This window comes from Macaca thibetana, chromosome 3 (genome assembly GCF_024542745.1).
Source record: "Macaca thibetana thibetana isolate TM-01 chromosome 3, ASM2454274v1, whole genome shotgun sequence".
Classification (NCBI taxonomy): Eukaryota; Metazoa; Chordata; class Mammalia; order Primates; family Cercopithecidae; genus Macaca; species Macaca thibetana.
This window is the reverse complement of record NC_065580.1, coordinates 136,987,999-137,010,786: the sequence shown is the minus strand read 5'-3', so window position 1 is coordinate 137,010,786 and position 22,788 is coordinate 136,987,999. Positions and strand designations below refer to the sequence as shown.

Here is a 22,788-nt window from a genome sequence, read left to right as displayed (position 1 = left end):
CAATTTTGAGTAAAATAAGGAGTGAAAAGGATTCACAAGATTGATCCACAGAAAGGTCATCGGTGAACTTGAGCTGAGGAGTTTCGGTGGAATAGGGGTGACAGAAGCCAGGTTGGAGGGGATGAAAGAGGAAAGTAGTAAGTGAAAAGTGTAAACAGTGAACACAGACAATTCTTAAAATAACTTTACTTTGGGCAGGGCATGGTGGCTCACACCTGTAATCCCAGCACTTTGGGAGGTCAAGGCCGGGAGATTACTTGAGATCAGGAGTTCAAGACCAGCCTGGGCGATATAGCAAGACCCCATTTCTACAAAAAGTTTTTTTTTTTTTTTTAAATTAGTCAGGTGTGGTGGAGTGCACCTGTAGTCCCAGCTACTCAGGAAGCTGAGGTGGGAGGATTAGCCTCAAACTCCTTGAGCCCAGGAGGTTGGGGCTGCAGTGAGCTGTGATTGTGCCACTGCACTCCAGCCTGGATGACAGAGTGAGACCCTGTCTCTTAAATTTAAATTTAAAAAAAGAGAGAGAGAGTGGATCCCTACAGATGGCCACCGCAGCCCCCGCCTCCCCCTGAGCTAGGGCCTTGGGCCCATCTGGCTCCCCTCTGGTGGCTCCCCTCGCAGCCATGGCTGGACACCGGCCCATCACGCAGCCCGTGCTGACTGATTGGATGTCTCCGGTGCGCCAGCGGCTGCCGCTAAGTGGCTTTCTGGCAGGGAGTCAGGGGTCACCTCATCCCCGTTCTGTTCAAAACAGCACTGGCCTCTTCGGGGGTGCCTCCCACGCCTGCTGGGAGGATGTGTTTTGTGTCAACTCTGCGATCCAGATCCTGCCTGGTGAGTCTCGGGGGAGCAGCCTCAGGAGCCCGTGGCCCCCGGGGCAGATGGCTCCCAGGCCAGAGGGGGAGGGGTCCTGCGCTCATGAGCTGACGAGTCTCGCCACGTGCGTCCACTGTACGCCACACACGCAGGGACCGTGTATGTCTCAGCTTCTCGGTTCACTCTCTAGAGTCAGGCCTCTGGCTCTGGACCTCAGCTCTGGGCAAGTCATTGTTCTCAGAAATCTTCTTCTTCTTCTTTTTTTTAACTAGAATCTCACTGTGTCACCCAGGCTGGAGTGCAGTGGTGCAATCTCGGCTCGCTGCCGTCTCAACCTCCTGGGCTCAAGCAATCCTCCCACCTCAGCCTCCGTAGTAGCTGAGACTACATGTGCACACCACCATGCCTGGCTAATTTTTGTAATTTTTTTTTTTTTCGTAGAGATGGGGTCTCGCTATATTGCCCAAGCTGGTCTCAAACTCCTGGACTCAAGCGATCCTCTCACCTTGGCCTCCCAAAGTGCTGGGATGACAGGCGTGAGCCACGGCGCCCGGCCTAGAATTTTTTTTTTTTTGAGACAGAGTTTCACCCTTGAGTTTCAGGCTGGAGTGCAATGGTGCCATCTCGGCTCACCACAACCTCTGCCTCCTGGGTTCAAGCAATTCTCCTGCCTCGGCCTCCCAAGTAGCTGGGATTACAGGCATGCGCCACCATGCCCAGCTAATTTTGTATTTTTAGTAGAGATGAGGTTTCTCCATGTTGGTCAGGCTGGTCTCGAACTCCTGACCTCAGGTGATCCGCCCGCCTCGGCATCCCAAAGTGCTGGGATTACAGGCATGAGCCACCGCACCCGGCCTAGAATTATTCTTAATTTCATGCAGTGTGTGTCCTGCTGGGTAGGGGACGGGGTGAGCTGGAGACTTTGGTCTCATGGGAGCAACAAGGTTTGAAGAATGATCACAGGGGTTCCCAGGCCAACCTCACCACCTCTGAGCTGAGTGACCCTGGGTGAGTCAGTTCCTTTCCCTAGGACTCAGTCTTCTCCTTTGAAGAAAGGGGACAAGAGAACATAGGACATCATAGGACTTCGGCAAATGTCAGTCCCTTTCCCCCACGCTCCACACGTGACGTCCCCTGAGACGTCTGAGTCTGGGCAAGTGTGTTGTCGTAGCTTAGGGGGTGGCCTTGTCCCGTGGCCTGTCCTGCTCAGCCAGCAGCCCTTGGCTGGCTCAGTGTGGGAGGTTCACACACAGCCTCAGTTCTTGACAAGCTCCTAGCCAGAGGAGAGGCGATTTTACTCCGGTGTGATGAGCGCTAGTAGAAGATATGTTAGAACAGAGGGACCGCACGGACTAGGCGGAGATCAAGGAAGGCTTCTTGGAGGCGACATAGGAGGTGGCCTGCGAGGCTGAGTGGGAATATTTTGGGTAGAAAGGAGACCACTAAACAAGCGTTTCCAACCGAGGAACCAGCTCGCGAAGAGGGAAGGTGGTTGTGTGCTGGGGAAACCAATGTGGGTCTCCGTGGTCATAACAGAGGATGCCTTGGGCGTGGGGGGGCAGAAAGTCAGCCGGCAAAGTGGGGACCTGAGTACCGGGGAAGCTGGGATGAAGGAGCCTCCCTCTGCAGGTAGGGACAGGGCCCTCTGAAGCCGGGGAGGGGACGGGGAAATGGGGAAGCGTCCAGAGTGGAGTCTCTCCGGTGTGCTCAGAGAACACCTGCCTTCATATCACCCGAGGAGTCCCAGAATGCAGATTCCGGGGTCTGGGACTCCACCACTCCAGCCCTGTTGATTGCAAAAACCCTGAGAGGGGAGAGAGACAGCCTCCTCTTAGCCTGGTCAGGGCCTGGGGCAATTTGGGGACTGTTAACTGAGGTCCACTGAGGCTGGAGTGAGCCAGGCAGGCCCTGGGATGCCCATCGCACATCCCATCCCTGCCAGGCTCCCAGCTTAGGGCACCGGTGGGCGCTCCAGTGATGTTTACTGGCAGGCGGAGAACTCATTTCTTGCCTCCTTCTGAGGCAAGCAGCGGCGGATGTTGAGCCTCTGGGGTCCCTGGCCCAAGGCTGCAGGTCCTGGCTGCTCACAGCCGGCGGGTGGAGCCCTGTCCAGCCAACACACTCGCTCTTTGTCTATGTCTCAGCAGGGGAAGGTACCCGGGGTGGTGTCCGGCTGGGTGGGTGTCCAGGCTTTGGCAGCAGTGCCAGCCTCCCATCTGGCCCTGGAGACGCCCCTCCTGAGTTCCAGGCTCCTTGGAGAGGTCAGGATGGGCAGAAATTTGCAGGGGCAGGAAGCTGGCACCGGGACTGGGGAGGCCTTGGGCACACACAGCCCCTCCACCATGGCAGGGAGCTGGCCCCAGGCAGCAAGGCACTGCGGGTGCCCCAGAGACACGGACAGGCTGCGTCAGGCTGAACCCCAGGCCAGCTGAGCCAGGGTGGCAAATCCTATGTCCGCTCCAGACAGCCCTGGGGCTCTGAATTTGCACTTGGGAGCGTGCAATTGTCTCCTCCAAAAGTCTGGTGGAGGGGATTTGAAATAATCCCAGCTTAGGGAGGGTGGGGCGTAGGGACAGGGCCCAGGGAGGGTCCAAGGGCACCACGGGGGGTTTGCCACCTGAGCCCGGGGATCAGGCAGGGCTTGGCCAGCACTGAGCACCCTTAGTGCCTGGCACAGGCTGAGACTCAGGGGCCGGCCATGCCTCTCCTGAAGCCGTCCCTGTTGGCGGGCAGGCGGGTGGGGCGGGCTGGGGGCTGGGCGCGGCCGCTCATATCTTCCCCGTTACTTCATCCATTTTGTTCCCACTGATCCCTTGTTTATCTCACTGGGAATGCAGCCGCGGTGGAAGACGGGGCCAAGGGAAAGGCCAGAGCCTGGGTCGGTCTCCAGCCTCACTCGCCCTCCTCCCTCACCTGGTCCCTGAGCTGAGAACCAGGGCCCGGCCTGAGAACCCCCAGGGCAGCACCTGGGGGCCGGGTCTGCACCGTGCCCTGACACTGACAGGCTGTGTGACGACAGCTGAGAGCTAACCCTCTCTGGTTTTACTTTCTGTAAATGACTTGGGAGGTTGTTCTGAATGACTTTTGAGAAGGACGAATAGTTGGTATTAATACGCCTGTCATTTCATAAGCATCTACTCTGTGTCCAGTCCTGTGCAGGTCCCTGGAGTCTCCTCTCTCACCCAATGCTCCCACGTCCCCAAGAATTACCATTATCCCATTTTACTTATTTATTATTTATTTCTTTGTTGATTTATTTTTTTTTTTGAGATGGAGTTTTGCTCTGTCGCCTAGGCTGGAGTGCAATGGCGCAATCTCGGCTCACTGCAACCTCCACCTCCTGGGTTCAAGCGATTCTCCTGCCTCAGCCTCCCGAGTAGCTGGGATTACAGGTGCCCGCCACCACACTTGGCTAATTTTTTGTATTTTTAGTAGAGACGCGGTTTTGCCATGTTGGGCAGGCTGGTCTCGAACTTCTGACCTCAGGTGATCCACCCGCCTCAGCCTCCCAAAATGCTGGGATTACAGGCATGAGCCACTGCACTCGGCCCCATTTTTTCTATTTATTATTAGAGACAGGGTCTTGCTCTGTCACCCAGGCTGGAGTACAGTGGTGCAAACATAGCTCACTGCAGCCTTGAACTCCTGGACTCAAGTAATCTTCCTGCCTCAGGCTACCAAGTAGCCGGGACCATACACCACCATGCCCGGCTAATTTTTAAACTTTTTTTGTAGAGATAGGGTCTGGCTATATTGCCCAGGCTGATCTCGAACTCCTGGCCTCCAGTCATCCTTCTGCCTTGGCCTCCCAAAGTGTTGGGATTACAGCTGTGAGCCACTGTGCCCAGCCCCACTATCCCATCTTAGAGATGAGACTGAGAGAATGGCTGGGAGTCCCTCCCGCTGGCATCTTGCAACTTGAATTGCTGAGGTTTCGGGTGCAGGGGTGTCCCCAGATGGTTGGGGTGATGGAGACCAGGTTGGAGAAGACCCTCTGGGGAGGGGGTATCGGCATAGGAAGTGAGGGCTGCTGTGGGCAGGGGGTGAAAGCCCAGCAGGGCCAGTGTGGGAGAATGTCACTTAGGAAGCTACCAGAAAGATATGCCAGACTCCTACCAGGCCTTGTCACTGCAGAGCCGCTGGCAAGAGAGGGATGTGTGTGGACCCTGGAGGCTTGCGTGGGATGGGCCTTAATCCCCACTGTCTTCCCCAGAAGATCACCCCATTAAAGGCAGAGCAGTGAGCGCAGGTGCTATGGCTTGAAGCAGGCCTGTCTGAATTCTTAGCAGCGATCTCCAAGGGCACCATAACCTTGCAAGAAAGAGGCTGCCAGGCCTGCATCTCTTTCTGATCCAGAAACCAGGGCCCAGAGAAGGTGAGTAAGCTGCTTAGAGCCACACAGCTGTGAGTAGCAGATCCAAGTGCAACCTGTCTGTCCCAGGAGCTTGCGGAATAGCTAGACCTTTGCTGCCTAGAAGGTCCTCTTGTGAGTCCCCTCCCTGGGCTCAGCAACCCAGGAGGGCATGACTTCTGGCTGGGTTCTAGGGCTGGAGCCTCGGTGTCCTCTTGTCTTCTTTCCGTGTGCGACTTGGTTTTCCAGTCTGTGAAATGGGCTCAGCAACCCAGGAGGGCATGACTTCTGGCTGGGTTCTAGGGCTGGAGCCTCGGTGTCCTCTTGTCTTCTTTCCGTGTGCGACTTGGTTTTCCAGTCTGTGAAATGGGGTGGGTGCGTCCAACTCCAAGCCTGCCTCTGCCCTGGGTCCTGGAGCCTGGAGGAGGAATGAGGTCATGTTTGTCTAGGGGCTGGAGCATCTTGGACGGAGAAACCTCGGCAAAGACAAAGGCCCATTGTCCCCCTTCCCCGGCCTTCTGCCAGCTCCCTCCCCAGTCACCAGATGAGGCCAGCCCTGCCCACAGCCCCCAGAGGCTGCCACGTGCCAATATGGGGTGACTCAGTGCCCCCTCCCTTCCTATTGGTTGATGATGCCTGGAATCCCACCATCAGAGCCTTGTAAGGTTGCTGTGGGATGGGTGGGGGTGAGGCAGAAAAAGACAAGAAGGTGGTGGGGGCCTCTGGCTTGTGGATATCATAATCACACCTTTACGGTGGGCTTGGGTGGGAGATCAGGCAATACTAAATAATAAAAACAACAAATTTCACACTTGCCTTTCAGTAGCTTTGGCATGAAACCTTTATAAGCATTATCTCAATGAATGCTTACCACACCCCTGAGGGAACACTGTTCTTTACCCCATTCCACTGACGGAGAACACTCACATAACTGGTAGATATGGATGGCAGAGGCGGGGTTCAAACTGGAGTCTATGTGGTTCTAAAGAGTCCTGCAGGGCTAAGTGTGGTGGCTCACACCTGTAATCCCAGCACTTTGGGAGGCTGGGGCTGGAGGATTGCTGGAGGCCAGGAGTTGGAGACCAGCCTGGGCAACATAGCAAGACTCCCTCTCTATAAAAATTTAAAAATTAGCTGGGCATGATGGCATGTGCCTGTAATCCCAGCACGTTGGGAGGCTGAGGTGGGAGGATTGCTTGAGGCCAGTTCAAGACCAGCCTGGGCAACATAGCAAGACCCCGTGTCTATAAAAATTTAAAAGCCAGGCATGGTGGCATATGCCTGTGATCCCAGCTACTTAGGAGGCTGAGGTTGGAGGATGGCTTGAGCCCAGAAGTTCGAGGATGCAGGGAGCTGTGATCCCACCATTGCACTCCAGCCCGGGTAACAGAGACCCTGTCTCTAAAAAACTGATAGAGTTCTGCAGAGCAGATCCAGGAGGTGGGGGCTGAAGTAGGGGGACAGGAAAGGGGGACAGGCCCAAGGCCTGGAGTTCACAGCAGTCAGGGGATCCCAACAGAGACACCTTCCCACTGAGCCTGTGAACAAGGCTGAGGTCCTTCATTGTTTCACGATGAAGTGGTTGGGGCCAGGCTCACGCCTGTAATCCCAGCACTTTGGGAGGCCAAGGCGGGCGGATCACCTGAGGTTGGGCGTTCGAGACCAGCCTGACCAACATGGAGAAACCCCCGTCTCTACTAAAAATACAAAATTAGCCGGGCGTGGTGGTGGTGTATGCCTGTAATCCCAGCTACTCGGGAGGCTGAGGCAGGAAAATCGCTTAAACCCAGGAGGCAGAGGTTGTGGTGAGCCGAGATTGCGCCACTGCACTCCAGCCTGGGCAACAAGAGCCAAATTCTGTCTCAAAACAAAAAAAAAAGAAAAAAGAAAAAGAAAAAAGAATGAAGTGGTTGGAGTGAGTCAGTTCTACCCCTGGGAAGATGGTGCTGGCCCCAAGAAAGGGGGCTAGAGGATGCTCGAACAATTTCATTGCTTTGAAACACCTCATGGGGCCACATGTGAGCAGGGACCACAGGGGAACAGGGGCGACTTCTGTAACTCTGAGGCCCACGGAGCTCTGTCAGTCACTAGCCAGGCAGGACAAATAGCAGCTCAAACATAATGCGTCCAAAAGTCAACTCTTGGTTTCTTCCCCAGCCTGCCCCTCCCTGTGACTTCCCCATCTCGGGAAGTGGCACCATCATCTGCCTGATGGCTCCAGCCAGAAAACTGGGAGGCATCTTCGGATGGTCCCGCCCTCACCACCCACACCCCGGCCACCACCAAGACTCATCAATTCTACCTCCAAAATAAATCCTAAATCTACTTCCCTCTGTTCTCGCTGCCACCCCTGTGTCAAGCCACCACGAACTCGGCCCTGGAGGACAGCACAGCCTCCTCCCTGCCTCCCTGCCTCCTCTCCACCCCCTCCAGCCAGAATAATCTGCAGACAATGTAAATCAGGCCCCATCGACATTCTCTTGCTTAAACCACCCCTTTCCCCAAGGGCTTCCTATTGCATTTGCACCAAAATCAACAATATCCAAATGGCTCGGAGGTTCACCATGACCTGGTGTGGCCTCACCTCCCCCAGTTTCACTCTCCCCCAATTCTTTTCCCCTGGAATCTGTGTGTTTGCATACGCTGTTCCCTCTGCCTGGATGCTCTTTTCTGTGATTCTTTCCCCACTGGTCCCTTCTCATACTTTAGGTCTCAGCTTGCAGCTTACTTACTTTCTTTTTTTTTTTTTTTTTTTTTTGAGACAGAGTCTCGCTCTGTCGCCCAGGCTAGATAGAGTGCGGTGGCACGACCTTGGCTCACCGCAACCTCTGCCTCCCGGGTTCCAGCGATTCTCCTGCCTCAGCCTCCCGAGTAGCTGGGATTACAGGCGCCCACCACCACACCCAGGTAATTTTTGTATTTTTGGTAGAGACGGGGTTTCACCAGGTTGGCCAGGCTGGCCTCGAATTCCTGAGCTCAAGTGGTCCACTCGCCTTGGCCTCCCAAAGTGCTGGGATTACAGGTGTGAGCCACCACACCTGGCCAGAGCTTACTTTCTTCAGCAACCCAAACTAGGTTTCCCCAAGTCTTTTCCCTCAGAGCCCCTTGTGTGTCTCCTTCATGGGAATTTACCTTAATTTATAAAGGCATGTTCACCTTTTGTCTCTGCCACCAAAAACTGTAAGACCCATGAGGGCAGGAGCCTTATGAGTCTCACTCACTGCTGCGCCCCTGAGAGCCACTCACATCTGTTGAATGAATTTGCAACTGATATGACAGCTTGAGAGCGTAATGACGTAATATAATAATAACAGCATTAAACCCTGTCTCTAAATGAAAAAAATTTTTCAAGCAGCTAGCACTTATGTAGTGCTTCTCCTACTGGATCTAACTCGACCACCCTATGAGGCAGGGAGTATTATAGCTTCCCATTTTTCAGATGTGGAAACTGAGCCTCAGAAGATGGGTTGGCTGGCCGGACATGGTGGCTCACACCTGTAATCCCAGCACTTTGGGAGGCTAAGGCGGGGGGGATCGCTTGAGGTCAGGAGTTCAAGACCAGCATGGCCAACATGGTGAAACCCCATCTCCACTAAAAGTACAAAAATTAGCTGGGCGTTAGTGGTGCATGCCTGTAGTCCCAGCTACTTGGGAGACTAAGACAGGAGAATCACTTAAACCCAGGAGGCAGAGATTGCAGTGAGTCGAGATCACACCACTGTGCTCCAGTCTGGGCCACAGAGAGAGACTCAGACAAAAAAAAAAAAAAAAAAAAAAAAAAAAAAGGCCTGGAGCCCGGCTTCCCTTGTTAGGAAGCATCATGTCCCTCCTCATGACTGGGACAGAGAGCGAGAAGTGGCAGGGCTGTCACTGCACAAACAGTGATGGTCCTTCCAGAGCCCACAAAGGAGCTGAGGCTCCATCCTGTGGGACAGGGGACCATGAGGTCATCAGGCAGCGGAGTGACAGGGCTTCCTCTGTAAGCTTGGGGGATGGAGTGTGGGTGACAGGGAGGCTGAGGGCAGCGTGGATGCCTGGGAATGTCTGGGCAGATGCTGTCAGTGATCCCCAGCCACCCTTGGGCTGGACGGTCCAGGTGGCCTGGGCCAGTTGTTTGCTCTTGGGGGCTTCCCTGGCATGACCAAGCCCCCTGGAGAGGGGCCTGGGCAGCAGACGGGGTGAGGGCCACCTCCCCAACCCAGGCCTGGGAACGTCTGGGCTGGCAGAGGGCCCGCTGGAGGCTGGTGAGAGGCCCACTTACCAGGACGGATAGGGCCCCCGTCAGGCCACGCCAATTAGGCAAGATGGAGTGCCAGGGCAGGGCTATAAATATCTTGGCCGCCGACTGGCCCAGGAATGTAAATGGTGTTGTTCAACAAGCAGAGAAAAATGTTCGGTTCAGACAGGATGAGTTTTTTGTGTTTTAAAAACATGTTCTGCCCTCCACGAAGACTTCGAGGTGGGCGGCAACGAGGCCGGTGCCCGAGGGCTGGCTCCTTGTCCAGTCCCAGATGGGGAAAGGGCCCATGAGATCACAGTCTTGCAGGGGAAGTCCCTGGAAGGGCCAGTGCATTTGAAGCCCAGAGAAGGCCTGAACCTGGCTTGAAGCTTTGTCCCTGGTCACAGGGGACCCTGGGTGAGGGAGCAGCCCAGTCATCTGGTTTGGGGACATGCAGCCCGCCGGGTATCAGGGGCACCAGCGGCGGGTAGAATCGTCTCCTAACACTGGCCGCCCTTCAGAAGTCTCTGCCCTGTTGTGGGTGTGCAGCTGGACAGGGCGTTGTGTGTAGGTTACCGGACAGGAAGAGAGAAGCGAGGGCCGAGGGAGAAGGGCAGGCACTTGGCGTGGCTGCCGTGTGGGTGCACTCAACCCTGCGGGAGTGGTACCTCCTCTGCAGAGGGCATAGGAAACCTTACAACTGATGCACCTTATAAGCGATGACTTTTTTTTTTTTCTTTGAGATGGAGTCTTGCTCTGTTGCCCAGACTGGAGTGCAGTGACACGATCCCAGCTCACTGCAACCTCCGCCTCCTGGGTTCAAGCTATTCTCCTGCCTCCGTCTCCTGAGTAGCTGGGATTACAGGCACTATGCCTGGCTGATTTTTGTATCTTTTAGTAGAGACGGGGTTTCACCATGTTGGCCAGGCTGGTCTTGAACGCCTGACCTCAAATGATCTGCCCACCTTGGCCTCCCAAAGTGCTGAGATTACAGGCGTGAGCCACCATGCCCAGATAATTTTTGTATATTTTTTAGTAAAAATGGGGTTTCACTATGTTGGCCAGGCTGGTCTCAAACTTCTGACCTCAAGTGATTTGCCCACCTTGGCCTCCCAAAGTGCTGGGATTACAGGTGTGAGTCACCATGCCTGGCCCCAAAGGAGCACTTCTGTGGGAGACCGATGGGTGCATGAAGCCGAGGGAAAGTGCATTTGTGGAACTCCAAGGGTGTATGGTCTTGTGCACGATCAAGGGTGTAAGTGTTCCCAAGGGTGTGACTTGTGTGAGCATCCAAAGGCTGCCGGGGTGGGGGAATTCCAGAGAGTGCAACGTGGCAATCACGAAAGTATGTTGGTGTCATTTCTCGGCCTTCAAAAATGATGGACACTGCTGGTTGCCGTGGCTTCCTCCTACACGGTCGGTCACTCCTGCCACATCCTCAGTAGGGGCACTCCTGGGGACCCCCTCGCCATCCCACAACACCACTCAACACATGGTCAAACAGGTTCATCTTTTTCCGTATGATTTCTTCTTTTGCTAGAACATTTATAAAACTCCTTAGAAAATTTAAGGAACGTTAAGGAAGTTAAGGAAAAGTTATGAACGCTTTTCCAGAGGCTAAAAAAGAATTCGATTTATTTCCTACTAGCTAGTCTAGAATTTTATTACTTATTTATATAAGTTTTAACTTTATAATCTGTCTGGAGGTCATTTTAGTGTTAGATATAAAGTGTTAGCTTATTTGCTCCCAGTCAAATGCCTGCTCCATTTCCCATCATTGTGTAATGCTTGTGTTATCATGGATTGCATTTTTATGTAGCATTGGTTCTTACACATAATTGCTGCTTTGTAACCTATTCGAACGGTGCGTATCCCTGATCTTACTCCAGCATCATGCTATTAAATGATTGTTCCCTTAGACTACGTTTTATGGAAGACTTTATAGCACAGTAGTTAAGATTATGGGCTTTGAAGTCAAACTGGCAGAGATCCACATAAGAGCTTTGCCACTTAATAAATGTGTGACCTTGAAGAGTTACTTCACAGTTCCTTATCTGTAAAATGGACTTCTGGGAGATTGAAATGGTTTAGTTCTCTGCCCCCACCCAAATCTCACGTCAAATTATAATCCCTAAAATTGGAGGTGAGGCCGGGTGGGAGGTGATTGGATCATTATGGGGGAATTTCCCCTTTGGTGCTGTTCTCGTGATAGTGAGTTATTGTGATGTCTGGTGGTTTAAAATGTGTAGCACCTCCTTCTCTCTCTCTTCCCCTTGCTATAGCCATGTGAAGACATGCCTGCTTTCCCTTCACCCTTCTGCCATGATTGTAAGTTTCCTGAGGCCTCCCCAGCCATGCTTCCTGTACAGCCTGTGGAACCGTGAGCCAGTTAAACCTCTTTTCTTTATAATCACCCAGTTTCAGGCATTTCTTTATAGCAGTGCAAGAACAAACTAATACACAGGCCTGTATTATCTCCCTCACACATTCAGAGCAAACTGAGAATTAAATATAGACATCAGATGGCTGATAAAACATCAGCCTTATTATTGAGTAGAGGTGATTGCTATCCACTGTCACAACTTGTATTTAGCATTGCACTAGAGTTCCTAGCCAATGCAATAAGACAGGAAAAGGAAATGAAAGAGATAATGATGGAAAAAACAAGATAAAAGACAAAGCCTCAGTGGGCATTCTGACATTCACCCCTGCTTTAGATAGACTCAAGCACCCTAGTCATAGGTAGTACCAGATCCCCTAGGTCTTCACTACACACACACTTTCTCAGATAAACCCCATGCCCAGAAAATTACTATGGAGCACAGCAGAAAATACTGAGAGAGGAGAAACAAGGATGGAAAGCAAGGACAGGAATGTTCCTTTAGCAAAAGTCCTTTGACATATGAGGTAGAGGTAGTGGTGAAGACTCCCCCAGCAACAACCTCATCTAGGGCTATAGTGAGCACAGGTTGATAATCTCTGTGAAGCACTTGGCTTGGTGCCTGCCACACTTGTAGGTGTACAATAAACACTGTTCTTAATATCAATATTTGCAAGGTCTTACTTCATTTCATTTCTCCTCTTGTCCTGGAATTCTAAAACAGTTGTCATTGGTGTTTTCTTTTAAATGAAATGTAGGATCATTTGGTGATGTCCTAAGAAAAAATATTTCCAGCTGGGCACAGTGACTCATGCCTATAATCCCAGGGCTTTGAGGCTGAGGCAGGAGGATGGCTGGAGGCCAGGAGTTCAAGATTAGCCTGGGAAACATAGCAAGACCCCGTCTCTACAAAAAAAATTAAAATTATCTGGGCTTGGTTGCGTGCACCTGTAGTCTCAGCTACTCAGGAAGCTGAGGGAGGAGGATCACTTGAGCCCAGAAAGTTGAAGCTGCAGTGAGCCATGATCGCCCCACTGCACTCCAGCCTGGGCAACAGAGTGAGACCCTGTCTCAACTTTCCTCCAACCCTTGGCTGCCCCCTATTCCCCACCCTGCATCAGCGTGTAAGTGATTTTGGCAGATAGGGTGGGAATGAATCCCAAACAGGAGGAACTAGAAGGATAGCCTGCAAAACTCAGAGAAAGGGAAGCTTGCACTTTAGTACAAAGCTTGCACTACAGAGGGGTCAAGGGTCAAGTGCATAATGAGAGTGGCAGGGCCTGGTTGAGGTGAGCGGGGAGAAGTCAGTGGGTTCCAGGGAATTTGAGGCCCATGACTAAGCTGGCTCAGGAGGGCTGATGGGTGGGTATTATAAGCAGGTTGCGGAGGAGAAAAGAGGCTCTGAAAAAGTCAGGAGGTGTAGACAGCCAGGTGGTCTCACCAGGTACCACAATGTGGGCACAGGAAATGAAGGTTAAAGCCAAGAGTGGTACAGTCTCCTGGGTATGCTGAGCCCATGTCTCAAAGTCGGGGTCCTGGTTCCAGTGCCCAGCTCTAACCCCGGCCACTGTGTGTGCCTGGGCAAGCTGCCAACCCTCTCTGGGCCTCAGATTCTCTTTGTCAAAGGAGAGGCACCTCTCTGTGCCATGATTGCTGTGAGCCTTTTCCCTGCCCATAGGGTATCCCCACACCCGCAACCCACTCTTCCTCTTCCCAGACAGCCCCAGGCTAGTTTGTCTGCCCTGTTTTCCCATCAGTGACCCAATATCCTCGCCATCTTTTTTTCTTTTTTCTTTTTTCTTTTTTTTGAGATGGAGTCTCGCTCTGTTGCCCAGGCTGGAGTGCAGTGGCACGATCTTGGCTCACTGCAGCCTCCGCCTCCCAGGTTCAAGGGATTCTCCTGCCTCAGCCTCCCGAGTATCTGGGATTTCAGATGTGCACTACCACACCTGGCTAATTTTTGTATTTTTAGTAGAGATGGGGTTTTGTCATGTTGGCCAGGCTGGTCTCTAACTCCCTCCCTGGTCTCTAACTGACCTCAGTAACTCCCCCATCTCAGAAAAGGAGAAACACTTGGGTCTCCTTGGTTCCCATGCCTCCCTGCTCACAGCTCCATGGTCCAAGAACTTCTAGGAGAGGGGAACACCCGCAGCCCCTCTCCTCCCCTCTTCACCGCCCCCCAGCCCCTGTTTTCATTCATTCATTGGTTTAGCCAATCCCCAGTGTCCTTCTGTGTACCTGGGCTTCCCCAGTCCTTAGGAAAACAAAGAAACATAAGCCGGGGACCCAGCCACCTGGAGCTCATGGTCCACTGGAGGACCTTTCATAGACAAGCCCATTCTTTATTCATTCCAGAAATGTTTTTTGAGTGGCCACCCTATCCCTGGAACAGGAAAACCACCGGTGGGCACACGAACCCAGCCTCTGCCCCTGGGGGGCTTCCAAACTAGAAGTCAGAGAGCCAGGAAATCACGACGTATGAGATGTGGGAGAGCCCAGGCCAGACTTGGAGATAACAGAAGGCTTCCTGGTGGGAGTGATGTCTGAGTGAAGACAGTAGCTATGCGGACATCAGCCAGCCAGTCGCAAGAGAAGAGAGATGAGGAAGAGAGGGCTTCAGGGAGAGGGACGCCAAGTCTTGGCTCAGAGGGGAACAAAGTGGCTTCAGGCCAGGGGTGGGGGGTGAAGATAGCTGGAGCAGAGCTGGAGAAAGAGAGTTGGGGTGAGATGGGCGCAGTAGTCTGGAGCCAGATATCACAGGGCCCTTGGGGCATGAAAGGGGTTTTCTGTTATCCTACAGCTGGCGGGAAGTTACTGGTTTTAGGCAAGTGGCATGATAAGATTTGGTTTCTTTTTTCTTTTTTTGAGACAGGGTCTCACTCTGTCACCCAGGCTGGAGTGCAGTGGTGCCATCACAGCTCACTGCAGCCTCAAACTTCTGGGCTCTGCAACCTCCGCCTCCCAGGCTCAAGTGATCCTCCCACCTCAGCTTCCCAAGTAGGTGGGACTACAGGTGTGCATCACCATGTCTGGCTAATTTTTTTTTTTTTAACTTTTCTTAGGGAGGGGGTCTCACTATCTTGCCCAGGTTTGAACTCCTGGGGTCAAGCAATCCTCCTGCCTCAGCCTCCCAAACTGTTGGGATTACAGACATGAGCCACTGCTCCCAGCAAAGATTTGCATTTCTATACATCAAGCTGGGCTAGACGTGGTGGCTCATGCCTGTCATTCAAGCATTTTGGGAGGCGAAGGCAGAAGGATTGCTTGACCCCAGGAGTTCAAGACCAGCCTGGGCAACACAGCAAGACCCCCATCCCTACAAAAAGTAAAAAAAAAAAAAAAAAAAAATTAGCCAGTCATAGTGGCATACACCTGCGGCCCCAGCTACTCAGGGGGCTGAGGCAGGAGGATCACTTGAGCCCAGGAGTTGGAGGCTGCAGTGAGCTAGGATCACGCCACTGCACTCCAGTCTGGGCAACAGAGCAAGACCCTGTCTCGAAATAAATAAATACCAAACACAACAGTGCTATCAGGTTGGGCTGCAGGGAAGTCAGTGCTGACCTGGGTGAGAGTGTTTGGGTGGCGGGTGGGGGACAGAGCCAGGCAGGAGCCAGCCAAGGAGTGAGCAGCAGGTGAGAAGTAGAAACATATGTGCAGACAGCTCTTTGAAGAGTTTGGCTGTGACAGAGAGGTGAGAGATGGGGGCAGCCAGAGGTGGGAGTGGGGTTCAAGGTGGGGTTTCTTTTATTTTGTTCAAGGAATGCTTAAATGCCAACGAGAAGGGGCCAATAAACGGAGGTGTGACTGGAACCCTAAAGGCGGTGCGTGGGCTGAGACGTCTGAGCAGGTGGAGGGGAGGGAAGGGGAATCGATGTGGGTGGGATCACCCTTTGGTCCACAGGGAGATGGCCACAGGCTTGGACATTTGGAGACACAAGGGCAAGGACAGTCCCCTAGAGCTAGCCTGAGGCTGAGGACGAAGGGTCAGAAGTTCTGGGACAGCGCCGGGTACGGTGGCTCACGCCTGTAATCCCAGCACTTTGGGAGCCTCAGGAGGGCGGATCACTTGAGGTCAGAAGCTCGAGACCAGCCTGGCCAACATGGTGAAACCCTATCTCTACTAAAAATGCAAAAAAAATTAGCCGGGTGTGGTGGTGCACGCTTGTAATCCCTGCTACTCGGGAGGCTGAGGTGGGAGAATCGTCTCTTGAACTCGGGAGGCGGAGGTTGCAGTAAGCCGAGTTCACACCATTGCACTCCAGCCTGGGTGATAGCACGAGACTCTGTCTCAAAAAAAAAAAGTTCTCAGACAGTGAAGGGGGAATGCAGGATTGCTGTGCAAGAGCTCAAACAAAGGGAAGCCCAAAACCAGCTGGGGTCTGGGCCACAAGTCATCGTGGGCCGGGCTCAGAGGACACGGTAGACCTGGAGCCAGGTCTCAGTCTGGAGTTGGAGCTAAGACGTAGGCCAGGCATGGTGGCTCACGCCTTTACAGGGTTTTCCCAAGCACTTTGGGAAGCTGAGGCGGGAGGATCACTTGAGGTCAGGAGTTTGAGACCAGCCTGACAAACATGGTGAAACTCTGTCTCTACTAAAAATACAAAAATTAGCCAGGCAAGGTGGCTGGCACCTGTAATCCCAGCTGCTCGAGAGGCTGAGGCAGGAGAATTGCTTGAAACTGGGAGGTGGAGGTTGCAGTGAGCTGAGATGGCGCCACTGCACTCCAGCCTGGGTGACAGAGCAAGACTCCATCGCAAAAAACTAAATAAATAAAAGACTCAGTCTGGGATCAGAGAGGGTTCTGCCCAGAGTCAGGAGCCAGAAGGCAAGGCCAGAGCCCCCCACCTCTGAGGTTCATCCTGAGCTCAGGGTCCAATCCCTGGCGGCCCTGAGGTTGAAGATAAGCTCCTTGAGCTGCTCACCCTTTGGGTGGCCGACTCGGCCCGGCTTCTGCCCAGGAACCTCCCCAACCCTGATCCCAACGGGAAATGCCAGCTCAGACCCCACTCTTCCTTCAGGCCAGCAGGGCCCCCCAAAACCCAGGCCCACCCTCCCCAGCAGCCGGGCCACGAGCCGAGTCCCGCCCCACCCAGTCCAGGGTGAGAATTCCGGCCACACGCCCCTGTGATGTGGTCACGTTGGAAAAATGTTAATCAAATATTCTCCTCCGTGTTTCTTTTCTTTCCCAGGCTGAATTCCTAGAAGACAGGAATTTATGGTGTGAGAGCTCCAGTCCCCGCAGACCCACTGCCAAGGTCAACAGCACGAGGCGGGCATCCCTGCCAAGGGGGGAGTGGAGTCGTGGCTTTAGGAGTTGGTTGCACGGAAAACCAAAGTACGTGCATTAAAAAAGAAAAAAAAAAGAAAGAAAGAAAAAGAAATCCCTTCTCTCCCTCAAGTTCCCAAACTGGGGCTTAAACAAGGTCTCGCAGCGTGGCCCGGGCAGGCCTCTGGTCTGGGAACAGAGTTCCCCTTGGAGACAGGGCCTGCGACGCTATCAGGGGGGCGTCCCTGGGGTCCCTGGAGGGTTTGGAAGTTGCTCCTTCTCTCAGACCCAAGCTCAGCAGCTCGGCCTCAGGGGGTGGGGGGCAGGATCTCCATGGTGACTCCACCTCTCTGGCCAACCCAGGGCAGTTGACATGAACACAACACATATCAGCCTGGGCCCTGTCACCAAGCCCCCTGAGCCTGCTTCGTCTCATCTCCCCTCTGCCGTCTTGGTTCTGGGGTCTTGGCTGTCCAGAGAGCAAGCCCCTCGCAGACCTGGGCACCTAGGTCTCTGGCAGCAGAGAGACTGGGGATGCTGCCTGCGGTAGCAGAGGGAAGGTGAGGAGGGGGCCTGGAGACGACCACCCAGACTCAAACCAGATGACCTGATGCTGGGAAGATAGCCTTGGCCGCAGCCCCCAGCCCCGCAGGTGTAACTGAACATTCACGTGTCACCGATCTGTCCGACCCATGCTGAGTTCCGCTGTGTCCCGGGCACCTGCAGAAAGGGGAAACCAAGGCAGAGGAGGCTTCACTGCTAAGTGGGGCACGGAGGAAAGACTGATGGCAAAATGGAGGTGACTGTCACGTGAGACCAGGGGGCTGGAAGGGCTGTGGGTCCCCGAGGAGAGAGCGGCCGCCCTGGGGCTGCAGGGGAGGACGCTGGTTTGAGAAAGCTTTCTGAAGGGAGTTGCACCCTGAGAGGGGCCGGAGTTCATCAGGCGGACACTCAGTGGGAGAGGGGGCTTGCTTGGAAGGAACATTCCAGCTGAGGCCAAAGCATGTGCAAAGGCCCAGAATGTTTATACCTTGGTAAGACTTTTCATATAAATAAATTCTCAAATCCAAAAAACAAAACGGCCTCTGGCAAGCCACATGTCTGGGTTTCTTGCTTGGAAAAGGAAGCCCTGCCCTGCCCCAAGCCTGGGGACCACGAGAAAGTGGGGCCTGACACCTCTCAGGTCCTTGCCCCCTTCCCTGGCAGCCACCCAGACAGCACCACGCCATACACCCCCCAAGAGAGTCCTCAAGCCCTGTTCTGTCTGCCCCCTCCTCACTGCCTCACACCAACAGCCTCCCGATCATCGCCTCGCTCCCTCTGCTGGGCGCCTCCCCAGGCCCAAGTCCAAGCACCAACTCCAGTCTGTTCTCTGCCCTGTACCAGGAGGCTGGGTAGTAGACGAGGGGCAGCCTCCTGGGCTCCAGGGTCCTTCCAGGGTCTCTACTCCCTGAATGCATGGGGTCAAGGGAATCAGAACCTCCAGCTTCTGTTTTGTTGTTGTTGTTTTGTTTATTTTGTTTTGCTTGTTTTCCCCGAGACAGGGTCTTACTCTGTTGTCCAGGCTGGAGTGCAATGGCTCACTGCAACCTCCGCTTCCCTGGTTCAAGCGATTCTCCTGCCTCCACCTCCCTAGAAGCCGGGATGACAGTCGCCCGCCACTACATCTGGCTAATTTTTGTATTTTTAGAAGAGATGGGGTTTCACCATGTTGGCCAGGCTGGTCTCAAACTCGCCTGGCCTCCCAAAGTGCTGGGATTATAGGCGTGAGCCACTGCACCCAGCCTCTTTTAGTTTTTAAATCTCTTTTTGGCCCTGGAGCACAGAGGTTTTATTTATCCAGTCCCTTTTATTCCCATCAGTCCTAACCCACCACCCACACCCACAGGCAACCTTTCCAATGCATTCAAGGTATGTCCATTCATTCATGTGTGTTCTTGTAAAACAAGGATCACTCATAACTAGTAATGGGGACAGGGCTTCCTTTTGGGGTGACACACATGCCTCAGAACTAGATAGAGGTGAGTGTGCTAAATGCCACTGAATTGTACCCTTTACAAGTGGTTCATGGTTAATTTTCTGTTAGGCAAATTTTACCTCCATTTCATAATATGTGTATCACTGTTTTGGAGAGGTGTTGATTTACCCAAGTGGAAATGGGCCATGGATTGTATTTCTTTCTTACTCTTTCCTCTCTGAGTCTGGTTTTCTTACTTGTTTTGTTCTTTTGAGACAAGGTCTTGCTCTGTCTCCCAGGTTGGAGTGCAGTGGTGTGATCCTAGCTCACTGCATCCTTGAACTCCCGGGCTCAAGCAATCCTCCTGCGTCAGCCTCCTGAGTAGCTGGGACTACAGGTGCCTGCCACCACACCCGGCTCATCTATTTAAAAATGTTTTTGTAGAGATAGGGTCTCAATATGTTGCCCAGGCTGGTCCTGAATTCCTGGTCTCAAGCGATCTTCCCACCTCAACCTCCCAAGGTACTGGAAATACATAGCAAGACCTCGTCTCTACAAAAATAAACAATTAGCCGGCTGTGGTGGCTCGTGCCTATAGTCCTAGCTACTCGGGAGGCTGAGGTGGGAGGATTGCTTGAGCCCAGGAGTTCAAGGCTGCAGTGAGCTAGGTCACACCACTGCACTCCAGTCTGGGCCACAGATGGAGAACCTGTCTCTAAAAACAAAAACAAACAAAAAAGTAAGACTCTGAAGTTGCTAGAATAAATTGTGGTAGATCTTTTGACATAGAAGTTAAGGACTCCTGAAACAAAACCTCAGAAAATGCACAAACCAGAAAGCTTCCCCCGCCAGCCTCCTGCCTCACCCAGAGGAAGTGGCGTTTCCTCCCGGACGCCGGCCTGGGCGCTGCCCACCTGGTGAGTCATGGGCCACTCTCTTCCGAGGCTGGCGGCCTGGCCCGCCCTTCCCGTCGGTACCCAGGAGGGAGCACAGCCTGCAATGGCTGCCTTATCTCACCCTCGCCCATGGCCCCGCAGACATGAGGTCAGGGCCAGGGATGGGATGAGGGTGGGAGGTAGGAGGCAGCGGAGGGTCAGGGAGAGGTCAGAGGTCGCTGGCAAAGCTGTCACTGCACTTTGGAGGTGAGGGTGGGTGGCAAAGCAGACCCTTAAGGGATCCGGGCCAGGCCCCAGGGCTGGGGGTGGTGAGGGGTTCGTGTCATCACGGTGTGACCAGTTCGGGGGAACAGGGACAGGAGCACCAGGCCAGGGGAGAGAGGGCCCCCAATCCCCAACCCCTTCCAGAATCTTCTTTCCAGGGGAGAGAGGGCCCCAGATTAGAATCTCCGATCTGAGCCTGTCCTCACTCCCAACCCCTTCCAGAATCTTATTTCTAGGGGAGAGAGGGCCCAGATTAGGATCTCTGATCTGAGACGGTACGCACCCTCTACCCCTTCTAGAATCTTCTTTTATTTCTCCAATGGCCCTTTGAGGCCAATCCCCTTCAGGCCAAAACACACGGCCAGACAGGAAAGCCACTGAGAGAACAAGCAAGGGGGTGTCTGTGCCCACTGGGGTGTCCCCAGAGCTCTTTGGGCATCTGTGTCTTACCCCTTTGGTCATCCGACAGAGGGTGACTCAACACCAGCGCCAGTCCCACGCCTTCATCCCAGGAGGGCTGAGTCCTTTGGGTCTGGGTCCTAGGGCTTGCTGGTTCTGCCGATGTCTGCCACCTGGGTGCAAGCCTGTGCGTGGGCCCACATGTGTGCCTGCAGATGTCTCTGCATGTGACATGTGCGTGTAAGTGTCCAGCCGTCTATCCCCTGTACTTAGTCTCTGAGTCTGGGCTGACTGTGCTGATGGCACTTTTTCCAGAAGGTTCCTGGTAACTGGGACAAGTCTGTGTGTCCTCCAGCCTGTCGTCGGGGGTCCCTGGGCAGTGCTAGGCAGCAGCTTGTGCGTGGGCAGTCAGTCGGTCAACAAATGCTTGTTTGGGGGTGTATATAGGCAGTCCTGGGGGCTTGCTGTCTGGTCCGCCTCCATCCACCAGTCTGCAGGGACTGGGAATGAGGACATAGTTGACCCCTCTGGCCAGTGTTGCTGTGTGTCTCTGTAGTTAAAGGTATACCCTGGAGCCCTTCCCCTTCCCTGGGTGCCTGGTCTGTGGGGTTTCTGTCCTGGGTTAGCAGGGGACAGGGGGACCTACTCCATGGTCAATATCTCCCTCCACCTCACTTCCCAACAGAAAACCCAAATGTTCATGGAGAAAGAGTACTGGCCCAACTGTTGCCAAAGTATAGAGACAGATGATTAATAGATGCATACATACATGTGTATATGTGTGTATACACACACATCCATCCATCTACATACATACACACACATCCATACATGTACATACACAGATATGATATCACATAGAATAAAATACTCCAACTGACGTCTGAACTTTTAATTAACTTTAATTTTTTTTTTAGTATTAGTATTATTATTTTTTGAGACAGGCCCTCGCTCTGTCTCCCGGGCTGGAGTGCAGTGGTGCGATCTCAGCTCACTGCAGCCTCTGCTTCCCAGGTTCAAGCCATCCTCCCACCTCAGCCTCCCAAGTAGCTGGGACTACAAGTGCGTTCCAGCATGTGTGGCTAATTTTTGTATTTTTTGTAGAGACAGGGTCTCATTTTCTCAAACTCCTGGGCTCAAGCAATCTACCTGCCTCGGCCTCCCAAAGTGCTAGGATTACAGGTGTGACCCACAGTGCCTGGCCTGAACTTTTAAATCAAGATTTTATTTATTTACAATTATTTTATTATTTTATTTGATTGTTGAGGTGGAGTCTCACTCTGTTGCCCAGGCTAGAGTGCAATGGCACAATCTCAGCTCTCTGCAACTTCCACCTCCTGGGTTCAAGTGATTCTCCTGCCTCAGTCTCCCAAGTAGCTGGGATTACAGAAGCCCGCCACCATGCCCAGCTAATTTTTGTACTTTTAGTAGAGACGGGGTTTCACCATGTTGGCCAGGATGGTCTCGAACTCCTGACCTCAAGTGATTTGCCTGCCTAAGCCTCCCAAAGTATTGGAGGTTACAGGCGTGAGCCACCACACCTGACCTAAGATATTATTTATGTAGAGACATGCACACACCATATGTGAATTTGCATCAAATCGAATGGAAATCTTCACAAACTGCACACATTGCTGTTGACAGCACTCAGATCAACATACCAGCGCCTCTGACCCCTATTTCCCTTATTCCCCTCCCAGTCCCCAATCTCCCTCTGAGAACAACCACAGCTCTGACTTCACCATAGATTCCTTTTTGCCATTTTTTGATTTGATGTAAATAGAATCCTAGATTATCTACCCTTATGTTTCAGATCCATCAAAGCTGTTGCATGATTTATTTTATTTTATATTATTTTATTTTATGCAGGCTACAGCCTGTGCATTCCCACAACTCTGCCCCTCTCCCGCCGAGTTCTCAGGAGTCCACCACCGGGAAGAAAATCCTAGGGGAGGCCAGGCATGGTGGCTCATGCCTGTAATCCTAGCACTTTGGGAGGCTGAGGTAGGAGGATTGCTTGAGGCCAGGAGATCGACACAACCCTGGGCAACATAGCAAGACCCTGTCTCTCCAAAAACCAGAGAAAAAAATAACCAAGCTTGATGTCACGTGCCTGTATTCCCAGCTACTTGGGAGGCTGAGGTGGGAGGATTGCTTGAGTCCAGGAGGTTGAGGCTGCAGTGAGCTGTGATTGCACCACTGCACTCCAGCCTGGCAACAGAGTGAGACCCCGTCAAAAA

At 53.0% G+C, this 22,788-nt stretch overlaps 1 protein-coding gene and 1 long non-coding RNA gene across 2 annotated transcripts in view; one reads left to right on the top strand and one right to left on the bottom strand.

The window, feature by feature from the left end:
- Positions 1 to 22,788, bottom strand: part of ABHD11 (abhydrolase domain containing 11) — a 997,569-nt gene that overhangs the window by 256,198 nt on the left and 718,583 nt on the right. The gene's annotated exons all lie outside the window — the stretch shown is intronic.
- On the top strand, positions 3,654 to 5,983 carry LOC126950442 (uncharacterized). The gene is made up of 3 exons (XR_007724177.1): positions 3,654 to 3,867; positions 5,033 to 5,191; positions 5,617 to 5,983. It is a non-coding gene; the product is annotated as an uncharacterized LOC126950442 (long non-coding RNA).